This window comes from Macaca fascicularis, chromosome 3 (assembly GCF_037993035.2).
Source record: "Macaca fascicularis isolate 582-1 chromosome 3, T2T-MFA8v1.1".
In the NCBI taxonomy this organism is placed as follows: Eukaryota; Metazoa; Chordata; class Mammalia; order Primates; family Cercopithecidae; genus Macaca; species Macaca fascicularis.
In genome coordinates, this window is record NC_088377.1 from 10,357,841 (window position 1) to 10,384,952 (window position 27,112).

Here is a 27,112-nt window from a genome sequence, read left to right on the forward strand (position 1 = left end):
CTTTCCTCCTTGGTTGGTATGTTACAGGAATCAGGTTCTCCCAGGCACCTCTGCTATATTCAGGGGAAATTAGGAATTTAGGTTTTATATTTTTTATTTAAAAATGGGAGGCATGCTTGTTAGTTTGACATTTGGTTTGGCTTTGAACTTTTCAGAGTTTTAAAAAGATAAATATTGGCTTGGTAGTGTTTATTATATACTGAGCTTGATATGTTCTTTGGGGCCAGATCACATAAGATGAGTCATTTTCCTGGACACGTCCTGGAGCAACAGCTCATAAGGAATATTTCTGTAGCTTCTTAAAGGGCAGTTTATCAGCCAGAAATGGTTAGGGCAAGATTCAACTGGCACAGTCTTTTAATACTAATAAGAATAATCATAATAGCAGTAATAATAAGAAACTGTAGGAGTAGTGTCTCAGTTATCTGTTGCCGTGTAACAAACAACTGCAACAATTCATGCCTTAAAACAACAATCATTTTATTATAGTCCCTAATTTTGTGCATTGTGAATTTGGGAAGGGCTCAGCTGGGCAATTCTTCTGTTGCACATGGTGTTGATGGATGGAGGTCATTGCTGGTACCAGTTGGTTAGGCTGGAGGCCCTGTGATGTCTGACACCTTGATGGGGATAGCTAGGAGGCTGGGCTCAGCTAGGGCTGTGGACCAGAATGCCCCATCTGGCTTGTCCAGTATGGAGGTCTCAGGATAACACTCCAAGAGCAAGTGTTCCCATAAACAAGGAAGAAGAGGCATGCCCTTTTGTGAGCCAGTCTCAAAGTCACATTCCCATATCTCAGTGGTCAAGGCAGTTAGAGTCCACCCAGATTCAAGGGACAGGAACATAGACTTACTCTCCCCTCCATCCTCCCACCTGAAGAGAAAGAAGTGCAGAAGGATTTGTAGCCCACTTGAAAAGCTACCACAAGTGTTATAGTAATAGCTAACATTGATTGAGTGTTTCCTATGTGCCAGGCAATCTCTGTGAACTTTACTTGTATTAAGTTACTTAATTCTGGCAACAATCCTATGAAATAGGTATAATGTTCTCCACTTTATTGACAAAAAAACCCTGAAGAACAGAGTGGGGAGCTGGGCAATTACCAAGAGAGTGTGATCGATAGAGACAAGCACTTAGGAATAATTAGGTCAAAGACCCCTCTGTTTCCTGGAGCACCAGTTGGCCATGGTTGAGTTTCTGCCGGAATCACCTGGAACTCTGTAGGCTCCAAAGGGTGGGAAGAGTGAATTGGGGGTCACCCTAGACCCACTTGGCCCAGGCTAGAGCTTGCACATATATTTGTTCAAAGAATAAATGAATAAGGAATAAATGAATGAATAACGTGTCTAACACACACACTGCTTGGTTGGTAAGATTTGGTTAACTGGGAAATTAATTGCTTTCATGAGCACTCTGGAAAATGTTTGGGTTCCTCACCTTCTTCCTGGCCAACAGAACCTTCATTCTGTTTCAGCATTGGGCAAGCCTAAGGGAGGGTCTTCTCCAGCCCCCGGGGATGAATCACAGCAGGGGGATCCTGGGCCTCCTTGCCAGCCATTGGTCTAGTGGTGAGGATATGACCTAGTTCTGGTCCAAAAGACCTAGGAGAATGTGCTGGAATTTCTGGGGAAGATGTCCTTCCCTAACAAAAGGTGCCCATAGGGTAACCAACTTGTCCCAGTTCACTTGGGACTTTCTAGTAACCCCTCAGCCTTGGGCAAAGAGAGTTGGCTTGTCACCCTAGGTGTTCCTGTTTGAAATGTTGTTGCATCTACAGCTTTACACACATCTTCTGACCATGAGGTCATGAGTTTAAAGATGAAAATCTCACTGTGACTAGCCAAGCAGAAACGAGCCTTCCGTGACATCACTGAGCCACATGACAGCAACCGTGGAATTTTCTACTCTTGTTATGTGACTATAATGATAATTAAGTCATTGTCTTTATTACTTAAGCCACTCTTAGTTGGGGTTGCCATTATTTGCAGCTGAAAGTAATCCTAACTGATAGAATCAATAAAATGCCAGGGGAAAATATGCAGGGAAAAGTAAATGGAATAAGACCAGTTGAGCACAAGTCATGCAGAAAGCAAGATTTTGAGCACTCCAAGTTCTATGTATAGTACACACCGGCCAAAAAATGGAAGACATTGGGATCCGGGTCTCAGGGTGGAAACTGTTGGGCACTTTCCTGTGCTGCCCCACATACCATCTGTTCAAATATTGTCAAACAGAGAAATCCTGTGTTGAAAAAACTCCATCACAATTCAACTGCAAGTTTTACCTGCTGCAACAGGCAGAGCCATTATTTGAGAATTTCCACAAAACAAATAAGCCTTCACATTTCATTTGGTGAGCCACGTGGGTGACGTGCATGAAAAGCCGAGTCACGTGCATGATTGTGTCTTGTTGATGCGCACATTTTTCATGCCCCAATAGAGGTGTGTGTGGTTTGGCTCAGTTAAAAAATTCTCCACCCTTCTCTGTAAGCTTAGAAACAAAAGTGCTCTCTTTCCACATCTCTCATCGGCCTTTCATCTGGAGCCTTCCTGTGAGTTGGATTGACTGAGTGCTTGGAATTTAAAAGGGAGGCCTCCCTTCGGACTGGCTCCCAGAAATGCACCGGACCTCTGCGCACCCCTTCACTGTCATTTGCTGTGGGTGTCTTGTGCCTTTTGGCTCCATTTCAAGTTAAAAGTCCCCTCTAGCTCTTCATTTCCCTCTGCGGGTGTGGGTGACCACCCTGGGCAGGCAAGAGTTGCCCATGTCAAATCACAATTCAAATAAAATAGAACTTCCTTCTACAAGATGTACTTTATAGTACATTCAGGGCACAGTCCTCAACTTCGGCATTATTGACATTTGGGGCTGGATCACCTTTTCTTGTGAGCGGTTGTCCTGCGCATTGTAGGATGTTTATCCCAGGCTTCTCCTCACTAAATTCCAGGAGCAATCCTCCCTCCCACTGTGTAATCAAAAAAGTTTCCAGATGTTGCCAAATGTCCCCTGGAGGGAAAATCGCCCCTGGTTAATAACCAGAACTTTCGGGGAACATAGATGTTATTACATGGAAGTTATGAGGTTCATTGAAGCTCACTGGCTCACATACCACAGTGGAGACGTTCCTCTGGGAGAGGTTGCCATTAATGAGTGAGATAGCCAGGACCTCCAATCAGTTCAATGTTTTGGTGAATGTAGGAAAAAGGTGGAGAAAAGGAACGGTGAGTCTGTGAGTTCTCCAGCATTTGATGAAAATGTCCCCACAAGTCCCAACCCATTGAGTTTGCATTTGATATTCAAAAAGTTTTTTTGAGCCAATAGTGCATGCAATTGTTGGGACAGAGGATCGGACACCAGGAGTGTGCCCTGGTGGGGTTGCAGCTGTCTGAAGCCTCTCCATAGACCAGCCTTGGGAGCTGCACACAAGTCAAAGTGTCAACGGTATTGGAACCACAAGGGCAGTCTGGGAGGGGACAGCGGAGGCCTGGCCTGGCCGTTCAAAGGGAATGGATTCCTGTGGAGTAGATGGCACTAGAATGCACCCGCTCTCTGAAGATGTCATCAACCAACAGATGCACACTGAGCTCTGCCCCAGCGTGACGTGACGTTAGGTGCTGGGGCCTAAAGTCCCCCCCGGAGTCCTCAGGCTGACTGGGGAGTCAGGTACAGAAATGAGGGGAAGCCGATGCCCTCCAGACACAATTAGGGGTGCAGGCGGTCGGTGCTGAAGGAGCTTGCAGGGAAGGTGACAGGCATGGGTCCCCTGGAGGCCAGAGAGAGCCTGAGTTGGCTGAGGCTGTCGGGACGGCTGCATCCGCAGGGGGACACCAGCCCCGGCGAAGGTCAGGCCAAGGGCTGAGTGCTCATTCTCAGGGTTCCCTTCAGAAATATGAGCAGGGAAGCAGTTTGGGGGAATAGCGGGAGGTGAGGTGGGAGGTGTGAAGCTAGGGGAGCACGGAGGATCCCTGGATGCTGGGCCCAGGAGGCCAGGGCCCTGATATGGATGTCAGAAAGGGAACCACGGAAGGTTTCTGAACAGAATCAAGGGTTTGCAAACATCAGTGACCATGTAAGTGGGATCCGGGCCCAGATGGCGGGGACTCCCCCCGGGGCCAGGTCCACACTCAGCTTACATCAGCCCAGGTCTCTCCCTGAAGAGCCAGCCCCTGTCCCTCCCACGGCCCTGCACGCTCCCTGGTCGTGCTCCCTGAATTTTAATGGTAGTAAACAAAACACTCCTCCACAAAGGCCACAGTGTGTGGAAAGCAAGGGCCTGCACGTTTCTCAGCGTCACACCCCATTTATTCCACTCGAATGCAGGCCCCTGAGAACCACACCCCCCGCCCCAGAGTGGGGAGCTGGGCAATTACCAAGAGAGTGTGATCGATGGAGACAAGCAATTGGGAATAATTAGGTCAAAAGCCCCTCTGTTTCCTTGAGCACCAGTTGGCTGAGGTTGAGTTTCTGCCGGAATCACCTGGACCTCTGCAAGCCCCGAAGCATTGGGGAGCGAGGGGGGGTTGGGGGGTCCCCGTAGACCCACTCAGCCTCTCCTGGCTCTGGGGAGGCAAAGGAGCCTCCCAGGGCATCCTGCAGGGTGGAGGGTTGGGCTGTGGCCCTGAAGGCAGGCTCCCACGTCCAGGCATCATCTTGGGGGCATATCTGGAAGCTGCCCCCACAGTTTCCCCAGGAGCCTCATGTGCTAAGGTGACGGGAGCCAGGCTGGGTCCCTTCTCTGACCCTTGAAGTTACCCCAAGATAAGCGGTAGCATGTGCCTCTTGCCCGCATTGGCACAGAGCCCCAGGGAGCAGCTCTGTGAGTTTTCCTACAGCCCCTCGCTCTGGGGGCTTAGGATGAGGACAGAGCCCCAGGATCCCTGCCTCCTCTGGCGCCCAGCACCGGGCGCTGGATCAGGAAGGCACGGAACCTGACTCCCCGGGCAAGAGGCTTCTTTCCGCACAAGACACCGGGTCCCTCCTACTCCTCTTCACCAGCTCTCCCGCCGCAGTCTAAGCTGCCTGGCTCCAGCTGGGTCCACTGACCTCACGCCAGCCCAGCCTCCATCTCCGGGACTGGCCGAGTCCTTCACAACCCTATCTGGGCACTCCCTGCCTGGGGATGGGGCCCTGGAGTCTTGGGGTTGTAATGCTGTTGTCCTGCGAGCAAATGGGCCATCTCATGGCACTCTTCTCCTTCAAAACACAGTTTGTAGGGTCCATGAGCCAGATGATATCCTAAAGGTTGGGACAGGGAGACAATTGGGACGCAGTCCTAGTCCTCCCTGAGCACAGAGAGAGCAGGAGACAGACAGTCAGACTGACAAGAAGCAACGCGTGTCGGTGAGTGCTTCACGACGCAACAGGGCATCTGTGGTTGCATCAGGATGCAGGGGGGTGCTTCTGCCCAGAGAAGCGGGGGTATTCTCAGAGCAGGGGCCCAGACTTGCCTGTGGGTGGGGAAAGGATGGCGAGTGACTGAAACGTGTGGGGTGGGTGGAAGGCGAGGGACAAGGGAAAGGGACCATTCTCCATCTCCAAGTCCTACCACTGAAAATTCAAATTTCCAGGACAGAGACCCTGTGGTCCAGCTTGGATCCTTCCTGGTCCAGCAACTGGTGTAGGGACAGGGCTTCCCATCAGTAGTCAAATCCACGTGCAAAGGCAGAGAGGTGCGTACCTGGGAGGAACAGTCTAGGGTGCTATTGGTAGAGGGAGAGGGTACACGGCCTGCTAGTTACTGGGTTCAGGGAAAGGGGAGGGAATTTGTCCCCCTATGCTGGGATGGCCTGGGAGTGAGAGGAGGTGGAGTGAGCTGGCCAACCATTGACCACACAGGCCCTGGAAGGACTAGGGAGGCAGGAGACCTTGGAGGGGCCTTTGAGGGTCTGCTCCTTCCATCGGGGGCTTCCCTCCAGGGCAGCCATCGCCGTTTGCATTGATTGCTAATGAACTACTTTAGAAGGGAGCTCTAATGCATTTGCTCATGTGTTCACCACCCCGCAAAGTAGGTGATCTTTCCTCACTTTACAAGCAAGTAAGCTGAGACTCAGACACCCTGAGTTCCTCGCCTGAGTCTGCACCACCAGGATGTGGTGGAGTCCAGACTCCGAACTGGGTTCTGAGACTCCCCGTCACTCAGCCGTCGCTGCTGATACCCCTCATTGCCGCCGCACTCTCCCAGCCTCTAGGTGTGCTGTGTAAGCCATCTAAAAAATAAGTCAGAAGACTCAAATATTTCCGAAAATATCGTGATATTCCCCACAGTAACTGGAGGTCCAGGCAGTGTCTCAGAACCAGGGTGAGGACCCACCCCATCTGTGGGGGCCACCACTCACCACTGTGGCACCCCTCAAAGGCTGTGGGGATTGTCAGGACTGGAGCCTCCTTGGCCAGGGCAAAGGAGGAAGGAAGATCAAGTACATGGCTGAGTGCCCCAGCTGGGCAGGAAATTTTGCCAAGTTCTAAGAGATGAATAAACGACATAATTTTATTCTATTTCAAAATTAAAATGTAAAAAATGTTTGCCCAGGTACTATGTTCAAAGCGTTCAAAAATCAAAAGAGGCCCCCTGGGTGCGGTGGCTCATGCCTGTAATCTCAGCACTGTGGAAGGCTGAGATGCACAGATTGCTTGAGTCCAGGAGTTTGAGACCAGCCTGGGCAACTTGAAGAAACCCTGTCTCTACCCAAACAAAAAAAAATGTGTGTGTGTGTAACTATACGCATATATATGTATATATGAGAGAGTATATATACACACATTTATATGTCTATACATGTATATATACATATATAAATTTATATATACATACATTATATATATTGTATCTACACACACACACACACATTAGCCAGATGTGGTGTGGTGACGCATGCCTGTAGTCCCAGCTACTTACTCATATATATCTAAGAGTATATATACACATATTTATATGTATATACATGTATATATACATATATAAATTTATATATATACATTATATATACTGTGTCTACACACACACACACACACACACACACACAAATTAGCCAGACATGGTGTGGTGACGCATGCCTGTAGTCCCAGCTACTTGGGATGCTGAGACTTGAGCCCGAGAGGTCAAGGCTGCTGTGAGCCAAGATTGCAACACTGCACCAGGCTAGGTGACAGAGGAAGATCCTGTCTCAAAAAAAAAAAAAAAAAATCCAAAAGAACACAAGCTGGGGACACAAACTCTTGCCTCTCTGCAGCCTCCGTTTCCTGTCCTCTTCCCACTCTCCTCCGCTCCTTTCTTGTGTGTCTTTAGAAAGCATCCTTCACAGACTTTTCATGTTTGCCTTCAAGACTCAGGAAACCCAGCCTGTTTAGTGAATGTCTCATCCGCCCTTCAACTCAGAGAAAGGTCTCTCTCAGCCACTTGCAGGCACTTTCAAATCCTGTTCCAAAGAAATCTTGCTGTGAGGGAAAAACAACTTCATACCTTTGTTCACTGGATAAAGTAACGGGAGACTTAAACTCATGCTTGAAAACATAGTCTATCATCTAGGAAGAGGCCTCATGTTTCTTTCACTCAGAAACGCTGCTATTTTGTCTAACAGCCAGAAAATACATTAATAAAACCTGAGGGGCCCTTTTCTTTTGGAATCGCCTGTGTCATAACAAGATTCTGGATGCCCAGTTTCATTTCCATTTGAAAGGGGTTGGAGGCTTTGGTGAGTGGCGTTAGCCAAGGAGTGGTCCTATTTGGGCCACTGAAGAATTTACCGGAATGCAGGAGGGCACCAGAGTCATCGGGCATTTTGCTTCATGGTTCTTCTCCATGAAGCAAAATGAGCAGGAACCTCCCCTCTCTTCATCTTCAGAGGGTTGGCATTTGCCCAGCAAAAGGTAGTCATAAAGCATTCTCAGAACCAGGGCCAGTTGCTGAGAGCTGTATAAATGGCACATCAGAAAGGAACAAATTCCCAGGGAAGGATTCTGCAGTTTTAATGAGCAGCAGTGTGCTCCAAGGCACTAGAAGGGAGTGGAGGCCACCCAGTCTCACCCGCGTTTAAGACTTGGAGGCCACAGTGACCTGCAAGTCAGAAGAGCACGAGCTCTAGGAAGCGCTCAGGCAACCTGATGCGGAAAATGGAAGGGGAGCCCATGTGGCTTTTCAGGGAACCCCAATGTAAAGCTTTCTTTTTTTTTTTTTTGAGACAGAATCTCACTCTGTTGCTCAGGTTGGAGTGCAGTGGTGTGATCTTCGCTCACTGTAACCTCTGACTCCCAGGTTCAAACAATTCTCCTGCCTCAGCCTCCCGAGTAGCTGAGACTACAGGCGTGTGCTACCATGCCTGGCTAACTTGTATTTTCAGTAGAGACGGGGTTTCACCGTGTTGGCCAAGCTGGCCTTGGACTCCTGACTTCATGATCCACCTGCCTCGGCCTCCCAAAGTGCTGGGATTACATGCATGAGATTCTTTATCCTTACAGGCCAGAAGCTGGCAAACCATGACCAGTAGGTCAAATCCAGCCCACCATCCATTTACATAAAGTTTAATTTTTTGATTTGTTTTTTAGAGATGATTATTGGTATTTATTTGTTTATTTTTAATTTTTGTAGAGATGGGGTCTCTCTTGACCAGGCTGGTCTTGAACTCCTAGTCTCAAGCAATCCTCCTGCCTTAGGCTCCCAAAGTGCTGAGATTATAGGAATGAGCCACCTCACCTGGTTTAAAGATGATTATTGACAATATTTGGAAGGACATCCCTCCAGACATGTCTATGCATTTCATATTGATACAAACAGATGTAAGCACATGCTTTTTATATATCACATGTATGTATTTACTATACGTGCTATTCTGAAACTTGCTTTTTATCACTCCTTACCATGTTCTGAACATATAAAATATTTTGTTGATCCTAAATTTTTAAAAATGTCAATATCTTTTGGGGTATGAGTTTTTTTTTTTTTTTTTTTTTACATAGATGGATTATATCATAAGGTTGTTATAATATAATTTGCTCTATTATAACAAAATGGTGAATTCTGAGATTTTGGAATACCCATCACTCGAGTAGTATACATTGTACCTAATGTGTAGTTTTTGTTTTTTTTTTTTCTGGGCAACTAAATTTCCTATAGCTCTTTATTAAAATTGTCAGATAATCTGAGCATAGTTTATTCTTTTTTTTTTAAAATTTATTTATTATTATTATACTTTAAGTTGTAGGGTACATGTGCATAACGTGCAGGTTTGTTACATATGTATACTTGTGCCATGTTGCTGTGCTGCACCCATCAACTCGTCATTTACATCAGGTATAACTCCCAATGCAATCCCTCCCCCCTCCCCCCTCCCCATGATAGGCCCCGGTGTGTGATGTTCCCCTTCCTGAGTCCGAGTGATCTCATTGTTCAGTTCCCACCTATGAGTGAGAACATGCGGTGTTTGGTTTTCTGTTCTTGTGATAGTTTGCTAAGAATGATGGATTCCAGCTGCATCCAAGTCCCTACAAAGGACTCAAACTCATCCTTTTTTATGGCTGCATAGTATTCCATGGTGTATATGTGCCACATTTTCTTAATCCAGTCTGTCACTGATGGACATTTGGGTTGATTCCAAGTCTTTGCTATTGTGAATAGTGCTGCAATAAACATACGTGTGTATGTGTCTTTATAGCAGCATAATTTATAATCCTTTGGGTATATACCCAGTAATGGGATGGCTGGGTCATATGGTACATCTAGTTCTAGATCCTTGAGGAATCGCCATACTGTTTTCCATAATGGTTGAACTAGTTTACAATCCCACCAACAGTGTAAGTGTTCCTATTTCTCCACATCCTCTCCAGCACCTGTTGTTTCCTGACTTTTTAATGATTGCCATTCTAACTGGTGTGAGATGGTATCTCATTGTGGTTTTGATTTGCATTTCTCTGATGGCCAGTGATGATGAGCATTTTTTTCATGTGTCTGTTGGCTGTATGAATGTCTTCTTTTGAGAAATGTCTGTTCATATCCTTTGCCCACTTTTTGATGGGGTTGTTTGTTTTTTTCTTGTAAATTTGTTTGAGTTCTTTGTAGGTTCTGGATATTAGCCCTTTGTCAGATGAGTAGATTGCAAAAATTTTCTCCCATTCTGTAGGTTGCCTGTTCACTCTGATGGTAGTTTCTTTTGCTGTGCAGAAGCTCTTTAGTTTAATGAGATCCCATTTGTCAATTTTGGCTTTTGCTGCCGTTGCTTTTGGTGTTTTAGACATGAAGTCTTTGCCCATGCCTATGTCCTGAATGGTACTACCTAGGTTTTCCTCTAGGATTTTTATGGTATTAGGTCTAACATTTAAGTCTCTAATCCATCTTGAATTAATTTTCGTATAAGGAGTAAGGAAAGGATCCAGTTTCAGCTTTCTACTTATGGCTAGCCAATTTTCCCAGCACCATTTATTAAATGGGGAATCCTTTCCCCATTTCTTGTTTCTCTCAGGTTTGTCAAAGATCAAATGGCTGTAGATGTGTGGTATTATTTCTGAGGACTCTGTTCTGTTCCATTGGTCTATATCTCTGTTTTGGTACCAGTACCATGCTGTTTTGGTTACTGTAGCCTTGTAGTATAGTTTGAAGTCAGGTAGCGTGATGCCTCCAGCTTTGTTCTTTTGACTTAGGATTGTCTTGGAGATGCGGGCTCTTTTTTGGTTCCATATGAACTTTAAAGCAGTTTTTTCCAATTCTGTGAAGAAACTCATTGGTAGCTTGATGGGGATGGCATTGAATCTATAAATTACCTTGGGCAGTATGGCCATTTTCACGATATTGATTCTTCCTATCCATGAGCATGGTATGTTCTTCCATTTGTTTATGTCCTCTTTTATTTCACTGAGCAGTGGTTTGTAGTTCTCCTTGAAGAGGTCCTTTACATCCCTTGTAAGTTGGATTCCTAGGTATTTGATTCTCTTTGAAGCAATTGTGAATGGAAGTTCATTCCTGATTTGGCTCTCTGTTTGTCTGTTACTGGTGTATAAGAATGCTTGTGATTTTTGCACATTAATTTTGTATCCTGAGACTTTGCTGAAGTTGCTTATCAGCTTAAGGAGATTTTGGGCTGAGACAATGGGGTTTTCTAAATATACAATCATGTCATCTGCAAACAGGGACAATTTGACTTCTTCTTTTCCTAACTGAATACCCTTGATTTCTTTCTCTTGCCTGATTGCCCTAGCCAGAACTTCCAACACTATGTTGAATAGGAGTGGTGAGAGAGGGCATCCCTGTCTTGTGCCAGTTTTCAAAGGGAATTTTTCCAGTTTTTGCCCATTCAGTATGATATTGGCTGTGGGTTTGTCATAAATAGCTCTTATTATTTTGAGGTACGTTCCATCAATACCGAATTTATTGAGCGTTTTTAGCATGAAGGGCTGTTGAATTTTGTCAAAAGCCTTTTCTGCATCAATTGAGATAATCATGTGGTTCTTGTCTTTGGTTCTGTTTATATGCTGGATTATGTTTATTGATTTGCGAATGTTGAACCAGCCTTGCATCCCAGGGATGAAGCCCACTTGATCATGGTGGATAAGCTTTTAGATGTGTTGCTGAATCCGGTTTGCCAGTATTTTATTGAGGATTTTTGCATCGATGTTCATCAGGGATATTGGTCTAAAATTCTCTTTTTTTGTTGTGTCTCTGCCAGGCTTTGGTATCAGGATGATGTTGGCCTCATAAAATGAGTTAGGGAGGATTCCCTCTTTTTCTATTGATTGGAATAGTTTCAGAAAGAATGGTACCAACTCCTCCTTGTACCTCTGGTAGAATTCAGCTGTGAATCCATCTGGTCCTGGACTTTTTTTGGTTGGTAGGCTATTAATTGTTGCCTCAATTTCAGAGCCTGCTATTGGTCTATTCAGGGATTCAACTTCTTCCTGGTTTAGTCTTGGAAGAGTGTAAGTGTCCAGGAAATTATCCATTTCTTCTAGATTTTCCAGTTTATTTGCGTAGAGGTGTTTATAGTATTCTCTGATGGTAGTTTGTATTTCTGTGGGGTCGGTGGTGATATCCCCTTTATCATTTTTTATTGCGTCGATTTGATTCTTCTCTCTTTCCTTCTTTATTAGTCTGGCTAGTGGTCTGTTAATTTTGTTGATCTTTTCAAAAAACCAACTCCTGGATTCATTGATTTTTTGGAGGGTTTTTTGTGTCTCTATCTCCTTCAGTTCTGCTCTGATCTTAGTTATTTCTTGCCTTCTGCTAGCTTTCGAATGTGTTTGCTCTTGCTTCTCTAGTTCTTTTAATTGCGATGTTAGAGTGTCAATTTTAGATCTTTCCTGCTTTCTCTTGTGGGCATTTAGTGCTATAAATTTCCCTCTACACACTGCTTTAAATGTGTCCCAGAGATTCTGGTATGTTGTATCTTTGTTCTCATTGGTTTCAAAGAACATCTTTATTTCTGCCTTCATTTCGTTATGTACCCAGTAGTCATTCAGGAGCAGGTTGTTCAGTTTCCATGTAGTTGAGCAGTTTTGATTGAGTTTCTTAGTCCTGAGTTCTAGTTTGATTGCACTGTGGTCTGAGAGACAGTTTGTTATAATTTCTGTTCTTGTACATTTGCTGAGGAGTGCTTTACTTCCAATTACATGGTCAATTTTGGAGTAAGTACGATGTGGTGCTGAGAAGAATGTATATTCTGTTGATTTGGGGTGGAGAGTTCTATAGATGTCTATTAGGTCTGCTTGCTGCAGAGATGAGTTCAAGTCCTGGATATCCTTGTTAACTTTCTGTCTCGTTGATCTGTCTAATGTTGACAGTGGAGTGTTGAAGTCTCCCATTATTATTGTATGGGAGTCTAAGTCTCTTTGTAAGTCTCTAAGGACTTGCTTTATGAATCTGGGTGCTCCTGTATTGGGTGCATATATATTTAGGATAGTTAGCTCTTCCTGTTGAATTGATCCCTTTACCATTATGTAATGGCCTTCTTTGTCTCTTTTGATCTTTGATGGTTTAAAGTCTGTTTTATCAGAGACTAGTATTGCAACCCCTGCTTTTTTTTGTTCTCCATTTGCTTGGTAAATCTTCCTCCATCCCTTTATTTTGAGCCTATGTATGTCTCTGCGTGTGAGATGGGTCTCCTGAATACAGCAGACTGATGGGTCTTGACTCTTTATCCAGTTTGCCAGTCTGTGTCTTTTAATTGGAGCATTTAGTCCATTTACATTTAAGGTTAATATTGTTATGTGTGAACTTGATCCTGCCATTATGATATTAACTGGTTATTTTGCTCGTTAGTTGATGCAGTTTCTTCCTAGCCTCGATGGTCTTTACATTTTGGCATGTTTTTGCAATGGCTGGTACCGGTTGTTCCTTTCCATGTTTAGTGCTTCCTTCAGGGTCTCTTGTAAGGCAGGCCTAGTGGTGACAAAATCTCTAAGCATTTGCTTATCTGTAAAGGATTTTATTTCTCCTTCACTTATGAAACTTAGTTTGGCTGGATATGAAATTCTGGGTTTAAAATTCTTTTCTTTAAGAATGTTGAATATTGGCCCCCACTCTCTTCTGGCTTGTAGAGTTTCTGCTGAGAGATCTGCTGTTAGTCTGATGGGCTTCCCTTTGTGGGTAACCCGACCTTTCTCTCTGGCTGCCCTTAAGACTTTTTTCCTTCATTTCAACTTTGGTGAATCTGACAATTATGTGTCTTGGAGTTGCTCTTCTCAAGGAGTATCTTTGTGGCGTTCTCTGTATTTCCTGAATGTTGGCCTGCCTTACGAGGGTGGGGAAGTTCTCCTGGATGATATCCTGCAGTGTTTTCCAACTTGGTTCCATTTTCCCTGTCACTTTCAGGCACACCAATCATACTTAGATTTGGTCTTTTCACATAATCCCGTATTTCTGGGAAGCTTTGTTCATTTCTTTTTACTGTTTTTTTCTCTACACTTCTCTTCTCGCTTCATTTCATTCATTTGATCTTCAATCACTGATACTCTTTCTTCCAGTTGATCGAGTCAGTTACTGAAGCTTGTGCATTTGTCACGTAGTTCTCGTGTCACGGTTTTCATCTCTATCAGTTCTTTTAAGGTCTGCTCTGCATTGATTATTCTAGTTATCCATTTGTCCATTCTTTTTTCAAGGTTTTTAGTTTCTTTGCTCTGGATACGTAGTTCCTCCTTTAGCTCTGAGAAGTCTGATCGACTGAAGCCTTCTTCTCTCAACTCGTCAAAGTCATTCTCCACCCAGCTTTGTTCCGTTGCTGGTGATGAGCTGCGTTCCTTTGGAGGGAGAGACACGCTCTGATTTTTTGAATTTCCAGCTTTTCTGCACTGCTTTTTCCCCACCTTTGCGGTTTTATCTGCCTTTGGTCTTTGATTATGGTGATGTACTGATGGGGTTTTGGTGTGGATGTCCTTTCTGTTTGTTAGTTTTCCTTCTAACAGTCAGGACCCTCAGCTGCAGGTCTGTTGGAGTTTGCTTGAGGTCCACTCCAGACCCTATTTGCCTGGGTATCAGCAGCGGAGGCTGCAGAAGATAGAATATTGCTGACCAGTGAGTGTTGCTGTCTGATTCTTGCTCTGGAAGCTTCGTCTCAGGGGTGTACCCAGCCGTATGAGGTGTGAGGTGTCAGTCTGCACCTAGTGGGGGATGTCTCCCAGTTAGGCTACTCAGGGGTCAGGGACCCACTTGAGCAGGCAGTCTGTCGGGTCTCAGATCTCAACCTCCGTGCTGGGAGAACCACTGCCCTCTTCAAAGCTGTCAGACAGGGACATTTACATCTGCAGAGGTTTCTGCTGCTTTTTGTTTAGCTATGCCCTGTCCCCAGAGGTGGAGTCCACAGAGGCAGGCAGGCAGGCCTCCTGGAGCTGCGGTGGGCTCCACCCAATTGGAGCTCCCCTGCGGCTTTGTTTACCTACTTAAGCCTCAGCAATGGCAGGCACCCCTCCCCCAGCCTCGCTGCTGCCTTGCAGTTACATTTCAGACTGCTGTGCTAGCAATGAGAGAGGCTCCGTGGGAGTGGGACCCTCCGGGCCAGGTGTGGGATATAATCTCGTGTGCCGTTTGCTAAGACCCTTGGTAAAGGGCAGTATTAGGGTGGGAGTTACCCGATTTTCCAGGTGTTGTGTGTCTCAATTTCCCTTGGCTAGGAAAAGGAATTCCTTTCCCCCTTGTGCTTCCCAGGTGAGGTGATGCCTCGCCCTGCTTCAGCTCTTGCTGGTCGGGCTGCACCCGCAGACCAGCATCGACTGTCTGACACACCCCAGTAAGATTAACCCGGTACCTCAGTTGAAAATGCAGAAATCACCCGTCTTCTGTGTCGCTCACGCTGGGAGGTGGAGGCTGGAGCTGTTCCTATCTGGCCATCTTGGGCACCCCCCGCAAAGTGACGCTGATGCTTTTAAAAAAATAAAAATAAAAATAGACCGGGCGCAATTGTTCACACCTATAATCCCACACTCTGGGAGGCTGAGGCAGGAGGATTGCTTGAGCCCAGGAGTTCAAGACTAGCCTGGGCAACACAGCAAAACCGTGTCTCTGTAAGAAATTTAAAAATTAGCCACGTGTAGTGGCACACACCTGTAGTCCTAGCTACTTGGGAGGCTAAGGTGGGAGGATTGCTTAAGCTTGGGAGGCAGAGGCTGCAGTGAGCTGAGACCACACCATTGTGCTCCAGCCTGGGTAACAGAGTGAGACCCTGTCTCAAATAAATAAACAAAAATAAAAATAGTATGTTTGCAAGGCAAAAAATAAATCCAATCTCACAAATGTTTAACTCGGATTTTCTTTTTATTGGGCTCCTGAGTTGGCTCCACAATTTCCAGTATCTTGTCTTATCCATTCTTTGGTTTTTATCTTCATTTGGTTGAAGAGTATCCTTAAGTAACTTTTTCAGAGATACTCTATGAAAGGAAAAGCTTCTGACCACTTGAATGCCTGGAAATGTTTTAACAGTCAGTTCTCATTTGTGGATTCCATATTTGCAAATTCTCCTACTCACTAAAACTTACTTGTAACCTGAAAATCAATGTCTGCACACTTTTGAGGTCATTCTTGGACATGCAGAGAGAGAGGTGCAACATTTGAGCCGCCCGACGCGAATGTTCCCAGTTGACATTGAACAAGGTGATGCTCTGCCCTCTTGTTTAGCTCTCATACTATAAACAGTCCTTTCTGTGGTCTATTTAGTGCCATGTTGTTCACATTTTTGCTTTTTATTGATGATTTTGCTGTTTAAAACGGCCCTCAATTGTAGTGCTATCTAGTGTTCCTAATCACAAGAAGGCGGTCATATGCCTTATGGAGAAAATATGTGTGTCAGAAAAACTCTGTGTAGGTATGAATTCCAGTGCTGTTGGTCACCAGCTCAATGTTAAAGAGTCAACAGTATTTATTAAATAAGGTGGAGGGAGCCAGTGCAGGGCTTGTATGGTAGCTCCATCTAGGATTTAGGCTTTCTTAATTTTTCTGCCTGACTATCCTTATTAGCTTCCATTCTCAAGGTGGGCTTCTTGTCCCAAAATGGCTGCTGGCACTCTAGCTATCACATCTACATTCCAGATACGGAGCCAGCAAAGGGCAAAAGGCTTTATTCGAAGAGTTCTGTTTAGATGTTATTGGTTTCCTTCATATGTGAGAGAGGAGGGGAAATGAAGTCTTTTAGTTTGAGCACATTGCAGCCTATATAAGATCCAGTTGTATTAGTAAGGAAGGAAAGAAGAAGATAGATTGAGAAGCTAGCTAGAAACCCCAGCTCAGGCCAGCTGGAGGTGGTGAATGCCATGGATGCGATTCTGCTGGTTTAGGTTGAGTGAAGTCTTTGAAAACTGATTTAATATATTCTGTATTTTCTTCTTTATTAAGCAGTTGAAACCAAACTAAGACACTCAGGATAACGTTTTTGTAGATTTAACATTTCACTACTGACATAGCAGAAAGCCATGAAGCACTGAATATTTCATGAAAGAGATTTAGATCCTTCAACAAAAGCCCAGCAAAAATTCAAGGCAAGTAAAAAATGTATCTATCCTTGGCAGGGCGCAGTGGCTCACGACTGTAATCCCAGCACTTTGGGAGGCTGAGGTGGATGGATCATGAGGTCAGGAGACCGAGACCATCCTGCCTAACATGGTAAAATCCCATCTCTACTAAAAATACAAAAAAACCCCAAAAAACAAAAGGTTAGCTGGGCGTGACGGTGCACACCTGTAGTCCTAGCTACTTGGGAGGCTGAGGAAGAAGAATCGCTTGAATCTGGGAGGCGGAGGTTGCAGTGAGCCAAGATTGCACCATTGCACTCCAGCCTGGGTGACAGAGAAAGACTCTGTCTCAAAAAAAAAAAAAAAAGTAACTATCCTTGCAGACCTCCATGTTGCCACTAACAAAAACATGTGTTTGAGAGTTTTCTGGGTGGTGGGGGGAGGGTGTCTTTATTTACTGTCCAGATTAGACATCTATAGTAGTCTTTAGAGTCTGCTAAGCTTTCTCCTGTCTATTTGAGACCTGGAAATGGAAAACGACTTTTAAGTCTAGTCTGACCGCTCAAGTCAAATTGTTAGAAAATTTAATTCCATTCATTCCAATGACTAAATAAAAGAGGCCTGAATATGTCCATCTAAATGAAGTATTAGAATTCTGTGTCAGTCATATTAGAGATTTGTCTCAAACTGGATGAGGCCAAGGGGATGCAAAGAGTAACCCAGCATCTAAGGCCGCAGGTGCTTCCCAGGACAGAAGAGCTGGAGGATGCAGACAAGCGCTCTCTCTCTTTCTCTCTCTCTCCTGTCTTTGCTTCTCTCCCCCTCACTCTCTTCTTCTGCAAATGAACCCTCTCCACCAGGCAAGGCTTTTGGTTCCCAGAAAGACAGAATCGATAAGATAACCAAAGATAGGTAGGAAAGAAAGAAAGAAAGAAAGAAAGAAAGAAAGAAAGAAAGAAAGAAAGAAAGAAAGAAAGAGAGAGAGAGAAAGGGAGAGAGAAAGAAAGAGAGAAAGAAAGAAAGAGAAAGGAAGGAAGGAAGGAAGGAAGGAAGAAAGAAAGAAAGAAAGAAAGAAAGAAAGAAAGAAAGAAAGAAAAGAAAGAAAAGAAAGAAAGAAAGAAAGAAAGAAAGAAAGAAAGAAAGAAAGAAAGAAAGAAAGAAAGAAAGAAAGAAAGAAAGAAAGAAAGAAAGAAAAAGAAAGCTGGGCATGGTGGCTCATGCCTATAATCCCAGCACTTTGGGAGGCCAAGGTGGGTGGATCACCTGAGGTAAGGAGTTTGAGACCAACCTGGCCAACATGGTGAAACCCCGTCTCTACTAAAAAAAAACAAAAACAAACAAACAAAAAAACTAGCCGGGCATGGTGGTGCACACTTATAATCACAGCTATTCAGCAGACTGAGGCAGGAGAATTGTTTGAGCCCAGGAGACGGAGATTGCAGCAAGCTGAGATGGTGCCACTGCACTCCAGCTTGGGTGACAGAGCAAGGCAAAGAAAGAAAGAAGGAAGGAAGGGAGAGAGGAAGGAAAGGAAAGGAAAGGAAAGGAGAAAAGAAAGAAGACGGGAAGGGAACGGAAGGGTCTCTGTCTATATCTATCTATATAGAGAGATCTTAAGGAATTGGTTCACATGATTATGGGAGCTGACAAGTCCGAAACCCGCCAGGCAGGCTGGCAACCTGGAAAATTCGACAAGAGTTGATGTTGTAGTCTTCACTATGAAGCCTGGAAACTCTGGAAGAATTTCTATGTCGCAGTCAGGAAGCAAAATTTCTTCATTCTGGAGGACATCAGCCTTTTCTCTTAAGGCCTTCAACTTATTGGACAAGGCCGACCCACGTTGTGGAGAATAATCTGTTTCACTCCAAGTCTACTGATTTAAATGTTAATCACATCTAAGAACACCTTCACAGAAACATCTGCACTGGTGTTTGGTCAAACAACTGGGCACCATGACCTGGACAACTTGATGCATAAAATGAACCATTATGGCACCCATTTCCTCTGCTCTCCTCTGCACTCTCCTCCTCTCCCACTGGGTCAGGCCTTGAGCTGGAGACCTGGGAGTTCCTGAGCACAGGTTCCTAGAGCAGAATGCTGTGGACCTCACCTGCACAGCCTGGACCAGTCTAAGTCACAGGGAGCTTCTCGCTGAGCTTCCAACACTTCCCCTAGAAGCAGAGGGCTTTCCCTGAGAGGTGCTTGTCAGGGCCCTGGGGGCAGAGGGCTCTCCAGGGCCTGGAGTGTGGTTACCAGGCCTTGTTTTGTGACTTCAGCTTCCAGCCTTGTCCCATTAGTGTGAAGGAGTGGAGTGAATGGAGGCTTGTTGGGCACTGGGTCCTGGCTATTGATGGTGACTCACCCGGGCTGGATCTGTAGTGATGTGGGCTGTGAGGCCTGGGGGGCAGGTGCACCTGACAGTCAGGAGAGAGAGATTCCAGAGATCCCAGCTGGGAGACATGCACAGAAGACCGAGGCAGCTGGGCTTATGCATGAAGGGGAGAAGTGTATTCTTTAGGGTGCGTAGGGGTTGATTGTGGTAACAAATAACCCTCAATCTCAGTGGCTCAGCGTGACGAAGTCTGCTGCAGAGTGAGTAGGGGCTCTCCACTCTTCCAGCAATGCCTCTAAGCTTGCCCTCGGGCAGTGGGCAAGGTCTGGGGCTGCTCAGGGCTTCCTAGGCAGGCCTGGAGTAGCATTTGTCCCACTAGCTGCAAGGGAGGCCGGGACATGCCACCTTCCAGTGAGGGGAAGTCTCTGGTGAGCATAGGGCACTGTTTCTGCCAAGAGAAAGGGGGAAGGAAAGGGAGACAAAGAGGAGAACGAGAGAGGGAGGGTGGGAGGTGAAGGGGAAGAGACGGGAAAGTCAGGAACAAAGAGTGTTAAAGGAAAGGGGGAAAAACATGCTGCTTCCCCAGGAAGGGCATCAGTCAGTGTCCCTCTCTCTCTGCAGAATGGATACATTCAATGTCCCACTTGTAGGCAGTGAACACTGTTGCTAGGTGACGAGGCAATCCTGGGATAACATGGAGAGAAGCAGGGAGTGGGAGAGAGAGAACGGGAGGGAGAGGAAGAGGGAGAAAGAGGGAGGAAGACCAAGCAGAAGGGAGGAAAGGAAGATGGGGAAGGAAAGGGGAGAGAGGAGAGAAGGAGAAGAGAAGGGGAGAGCAAGCTCACCTAAGACGTGAGCAACAGGATAACTGTTGTGGCCTTGAGCCCACGGAGACCAAGTTGTATTTCATGCTGTCTAGTAAATTTCAATGTTTTTCAATATATTTCAATGTAATTCAATATATTTTAATGTACTTCAATGTTGTCTAGGAAACAAGTTTGCCATCTTTAAAACCACCTCTTTTTCCTCCTTTTCTCCTTTTCTAAACGTTAAGCGTTTCCCATCCCACTGTCTAACAGCAGCTGAGTGGTAACGGTTTGCCCGCCTGCTTTAATTCCCTGCAGGTGAACGGAATCCTCCCCGCAGCTCAAATGTGTAAGGAGGCACCCCGGCATGAGAGTGGCCCCCCGATTCTGTTGTCCGACCTTGAATCCTTCAGGGCAGATGGGAGAACTGGGAATTATGTGTCCGTTTGGTGCCTGACACAGAGCCAGGAATGGAGGACAGCTTCACCAATTCTGAGGTATGCACCCGTGCATTCTCCTCCGACCCCTTTTTTTATGCTGCTGATGGTGACTCACCCAGGCTGGATCTGCAGTGACGTGGGCTGTGAGGCCTGGTGGGCAGGAACACCTGACAGCCAGGAGAGAGATTCCAGAGATCCCAGCTGGGAGATGTGCACAGAAGACCCAGGCAGCCAGGCTTATGCTAAAATAAAATTAGCTCACATTCAAGGCCTTCCTTATCCTCTAGAGGATGTGACCCAGGTGTGCAGGTGGATTTGGAGGGAGAAGCGAGAGAAGCAGCCCACTGCAGTGAGAAGTGAGGGGTAGGGGCTGGGGGCTGGGGGCTGGCAGGGGAGCCAGGTGGGCGATGGGCTCCAGCCAGTGCAGAAAGGTGTGACCTGCCCAGGCCCCTCTGCCTTCATTTAGACTTTCTAAGGCCAGGCCACCTGCCATATGACCTGGGGTTTGAGCCTGCGTCTGGCTACCACAAAGGACAAGCAACCAAGGGCTGGAGCTGGGAGTGGAAGCAGTAGCCCAGCTCCCCGTTTCTGCTGCTGGGAAGCGGATGGAGCTCTCGGGTGCTTGCACCTTCCCGTAGGCAAGCTCTCCTGAGGAGGAACTGCACACAAAGCAGGACTAGCCTGCAGGCTGGAAGAGAAACCCTCGGATCCACCTCTTAGGTGGCTCTCAACCTGAAGTCAGGACTTGGTGACTCCTCCTGCTTAAAAGGACATTTTTTTTTTTTTTAAGAAGAAGATCATTTTTTTTTTTTGCAGGGAAATGGATGGAGCTGCAGGCCATTATCTTCAGCAAACTAACACAGGAACAGAAAACCAAAAACCGCACATTCTCACTTATAAGTGGGAGCCAAATGATGAGAACTCAGGAGCACAAAGAAGGGAACAACACACACTGGGGCTGACTTGAGGCGGAGGGTAGGAGGAGGGAGAGGAGCAGAAAAGAATTACTGGGTACTGGGCTTAATACCTGGGTGATGAAATAATCTGTGCAATAAACCCGTGATGCTAATTTAGCTATATAACCAACCTGCACATGTACTCACAAAACTAAAATAGAAGTTAAAAATAAAGAAATTAACAGGGCTGGGCACAGTGGCTCAAGCACTTTGGGAGGCCGAGGCAGGTGGATCACTTGAGGTCAGAAGTTCGAGACCCACCTAGCCAACATAGAGAAACCCTGTCTCTACTAAAAACACAAAAATTAGCCAGGCATGGTGGTGAAGGCCTGTAGTCCCAGCTACTAGGGAGGCTGAGGCAGGGGAATTGCTTGAACCCGGGAGGTGGAGGTTGCAGTGAGCCGAGATCACATCATTGCACTCCAGCCTGGGCAACAGAGCAAGACTCTGTCTCAAATAAATAAATAAATAAATAAGCAAAAAAAAAAAACTTTTTAAAAATTTTGAAATCATGCTCGATGCAAGAGAAGCTGCCAAGATAATCAAAGAGCTCCCGTGTATCTTTCCCTCAGTTTCCCCTGATGGCTCCATCTTGTGTAACTAACAGTGGGATGGTAGCAAAGTGAGAAATTTGGTATTGGTGTGGTACAAGGTGTGTGCAATCATTCTAAGTCTTTTTATCACGTGTTAAAATTCATGTAACCACCATGATCAAGACACAGAACTGTTCTATGGGTGACCTCTTTCATAACAAATCTTTTATAACAGCCTTTTTACCATCCTGAAACAAAAACCATAGATGAGAGTGCAGATTCCTATTACATATACCTATCACAACACAGAATCTGAAATGAGAGAGGTGCATTAAATACACGTAATATATTAAGTGCAATATGAAGGAAAATACAAGGAAAGTGGAGGGTTGTAATAAAGCAAAATACATTCAATGCCTAGTGTGCTTGAGCATTCATTCTATCTACACTAGAAGACACAATGAAGACACCAGAAAGAGGCAACTGAAGGAATCCACAATCACAAAGAGGTGCTGATGCAGGTGTAATATACTGAGGTCTCAAAACCACAGATGCAATTTGTCATACGAGTAAAACAAAGTACAGTAGTTGCGTTCCTGGAAATATAGTACAAAATCCACTTTATGTTCCCATGGAGTGAGTTTCCAGGCTCAGACGGTCCTAAGCAGGTTTGTCACTTACCTGAATGGTGTGTGGGGTAAAGGACAACTCTCTACAGAGAGGACTATTTCGGCAGGTCCTGGAGCACCCCGGCTCCTGTCCCCTCAACGCCAGGAAGTCCCCCACTGTAATCCTGCCAAACACAAAGGCTTCCTCGAATTTCCAAAATAGCCCCTAGGGGGCAGCCCTGGCCCTGTTGAGAACTGCTGGCCTATTGGATGCTGAGGCCATGTGCCCGGCAGTGTGCCAGGCTGGGGAGGGAGGAGAGAGGGTCAGGGAGCACAGATGAGACACACGTGGTGTCCAGCCCTACGAAACGTGCCGTCTCATTAGATTCAGGTCACTAGATTTAGCAAATGAAAATATTGCACACGACATGTTTACACTCAATATTATTTGTTGTTTATCTGAAATTTAAGTTTAACTGGGTGTCTTGTGCTTTATCTGGCAGCCCTACTGATAACACAAAGACCATGGGGACAGGATGGCAGATGCTGTCCTTGGGAACCAAGGGGACTTGGAGGAGGGGTCTGCAGAAGAAGACGTGGAGACTGATTCTGGCATGGGAGTGGCCTCTGCCGTTTGCAGAGTTTTACACACTCAGTAGCTCCTGAATGTCCACGCTGATTCAGGAGGTGACATTATTATCCCCAGCTCGCCAGTGAGGCAACTGAGGTGTCAAGAGGCCACATGACTCCCCCACGACACATCTGACAGGGGCAGGAGGCGGGTGCTGATAGAACGCTCCCCATGATGGTCAGTGGAGCCCCCACACTGGGGTGGCAGGGTATGCTGGGAAAAGCAGCGGCAGGAGGGCAGGCAAGGAAAAGCAGTGGCGGGAACTGTTGCCATCTCTGGACAAGGTCTCCTTGCAGGAAGAACTGAGGTCAGAGGGCTTGGTTTAGGATGTGGGGATGGTCAGCAAATGCAGGCTTAGAAAGTGGTGAAGGTCTGTGTGGCTGCAGAAGCCAGAAACTATTAGGAGCACGGAAAGAAACCTGTTTTATGTTTTTGGGCTTTTTTTTTTCTTGTTCTTTTGCTTGTTTGTTTGTTTTCGGAGTCTAGCTCTGTCGCCCAGGCTGGAATGCAATGGCTTGATCTCGGCTCACTGCAACCTCTGCCTCCTGGGTTCAAGTGATTCTCCTGCCTTAGCCTCCCGAGTAACTGGGATTACAGGCATGCACCACTACGCCTGGCTAATTTTTGTATTTTTAGTAGAGATGGGGTTGCACCATGCTGGCCAGGCTGGTCTCAAACTCCTGACCTCAGGTGATTCACCCGCCTCAGCCTCCCAAAGTGCTGGGATTACAGGCATGAGCCACTGAGCCCTACCAAGAAACTGGTTTTAAATCGCAGTACTTTGGGAGGCTGAGGCAGGCAGATCACCTGAGGTCGGGAGTTTGAGACCAGCCTGACCAACATGGAGAAACCCGTCTCTACTAAAAATACAAAATTAGCCGGGCATGGTGGCACAGGCCTGTAATCCCAGCTACTCAGGAGGCTGAGGCAGGAGAATCGCTTGAACCCGGGAGGCAGAGGGTGCAGTGAGCTGAGATCGCGCCACTGCTCTCCAGCCTGGGCGACAAGAGCGAAACTCTGTCTCAAAAAACAAAAACAAACAAACAAACAAAAAACAAAAGCTGCCTTGCACCAAGAAGCCTGGCCCACCAGGAAGAGAAGGGGATAAGAGGCATACCCTTGTTCTTAAGAAACATGTGCTGGCCTCCCCTCAGCAGATGCCTCCAGCCGAGCCCAGCACCCACAGTCCCGCACGCTTGCCTTCCCAGTCCTGCCACCACCCACAGGGATGGGGGCAAGGCAAAGACATCATCAGAAGATGCTGTGATAATGAGCCTGACCGTGAGGACCAGTGGAGAAGCCCCTGGACCTGGTGAAAGGTTGCCTCCTTCAGCGCTCCGGTCTTCCGCGTTTATAGCTGATTTCTCCCAGACAGGGGTACTCTTCCAGCCATGGGGTGGCTGGGGGCATGGGTTCCCCAGGCACAGAGTAGAAACCCAAGCTCACGCTCTGAGACACAGGAAGAGCACAGAGAAGATGCTGGAATCCACCAGCCTGGTTTTAGCTCAGGCGTGTTCTTATTTGTACAGGGCTTACCTGGACTGGCTTTCACTGAAACTCAGATTTAATGTCTTTGGGAGATGAGTCCACAATGAGTCATGGAATGTTCTTTCAACTAGCAGTAGGAGAGACACTGGCCTAGGACACGGTGTTTGGTAACTATTTCCATGCCTGTGGGAGACAAAAGCTGAGTTCTCCCGCTAAGAGCAGGGTGGGACACTCAGGAGACCGTGTCCTGTTCATTGGGGACCTGGCAGCTTCAGAGTGGGGTGGAGAGCTTAGGAGAAGGTTATCTTCAAATCACTGGGGAGAGTCAGTAAAAAGTCCTAAAAAGAAAGCTTCTCTGGATCGCTTTTCCTTGCTCTCTTGGGAAAATTTAAAAGAGAAGCCAAACCCAATTCATGAAAAGTCTGGGTGTGGAAAAAGATACAATTGACTTGGGTTAAAAAAAAAAAAAAAGTCAACTTTTTTCCGATTATAAAAACATTAAAAATACATGGGACAAGACTACAGCATTATGCTTGCTGAAGAAGATTTAGAAGAAATATGGAAGAGTAAATCACCATAATCTTGCTACCCAGAATAACGTTTCTGAAAAATAGAAACAAGCTCTCACTATGTTGTCCAGGCTGGACTCAAAGTCCTGGGCTCAAGCAATCCTGCTGCTTCCTGAGTAGCTGGGACTACAGGCACACGCCACTGCCACTGGCTAGAGTAACTTTACTTTTAATTAATAAGTTAAAATAACCATTAACTAAACATTGCCAGTTCAGTCGACCCTCTCTTAGTATATAGATCAGAATGGTTTGTTATTAATATACACATGGTTTATATAAAAACAGAGAGAAAGCTGGTCTCTAAAGTTTCTTGAGGACATTGATGTCGCCTTTCTAGTTTGGCTTTCCTATGAATTTCCTTGTTAAACCCTTTTTAAAAATAAATGATATTATGGTAAACTTTATTTTGGTTATTGTTAAAGTCCTGCAAAAGTAAGCTGAATGCAATATGCCTGTAGTCCCAGTTATTCAGGAGGCTGAGGCAGGAGGATCAGTGGAGGCCAGGAGTTCAAGACCAGCCTGAGCAACACAGTGAGACTGCCCCCGCAACCATCTCTTTTTTTAAGAAAAAAAGTAATGAGGCTTTGGTATATGGTGTATACTGCCAATATAGTTGCAATATTTCGAATAAGGTGTTAATAAAGTGCAGTATTTCAAAAAGAGATCCAAAGTGGGGGAGGAAGGGCTAGGGGAAGAGAAAGAACCTAACTAAAATAGTCATTCCCCAGCTCGGGCATCTGTTAACCAACAGACAGAACATTTAAACTTTTGAACTTCAGCTTCCCTTTCTGTAACATGGAAGGGTAGGACACAGCAGTGGTTCTTACCCAGGGTGTCCATTAGAATCACACTGGAGAGCTTTTGAAAATATGCATGATGGCCAGGCATGGTGGCTCACGCCTGTAATCCCAGCACGTTGGGAGGCCGAGGCAGGTGGATCACCTAAGATCAGGAGTTTGAGATCAGCCTGGCCAACATGGTGAAACCTCATCTCTACTAAAAATACAAAAAATTAGCCGGGCATGGTGGCACATCTGTCATCCCAGCTACTCGAGAGGCCGAGGCAGGAGAATCGCTTGAACCCAGGAGGTGGAGGTTGCAGTGAGCCGAGATTGCACCACTGCAATACAGCCTGAGCAACAAGAGTGAAACTGTGAAAAAGAAAGAAAGAGAGAGAGAGAGAGAGAAAGAGAGAGAGAGAAAGAAAGAAAGAAAGAAAGAAAGAAAGAAAGAAAGAAAGAAAGAAAGAAAGAAAGAAAGAAAGAAAGAAAAGAGAGAGAAGAAGGAAGGAAGGAAGGAAGGAAGGAAGGAAGGAAGGAAGGAAGGAAGGAAGGAAGGAAGGAAAGAAAGAAGGAAGGAAAGAAAGAAGGAAGGAAAAGAAAATGCGCATGTGTGGTCACCTCTGGGAGATTTTGTCCCAATGGGCCTCCCGCAATTGAGGTAGGGAAAGGAAGATCTTTGTGACTTTCAAAACGCTCCCCAGACCATGGTATGCTGAAGGAGGCTTGCCCCAGCTTGAGCCAATTGTAAAATTTGCAGGGATTTTGTGAGCTGGTAGCTAAAAGAGTTACTATTTAAAATTTTTAAATCATAAGCTTACAATTAAATAGATTATATTACCACAAAAGTAATAAATACTCAAAACTCATCACTTCCTAGTTGTTTTAGTACATTCAACTTCCTAATTGTTTTAGCATTTTTTACTTCCTGATTGTGTTGGTACATTTCAGTAGTACCTAAGCTCTAGAAGTTGTTTGCACCTATTGTATCTGGAGGGTGGAACTATTATCCAATGATGTGGTGTTTTACATCTCTGCCAATGCTGGCATCGG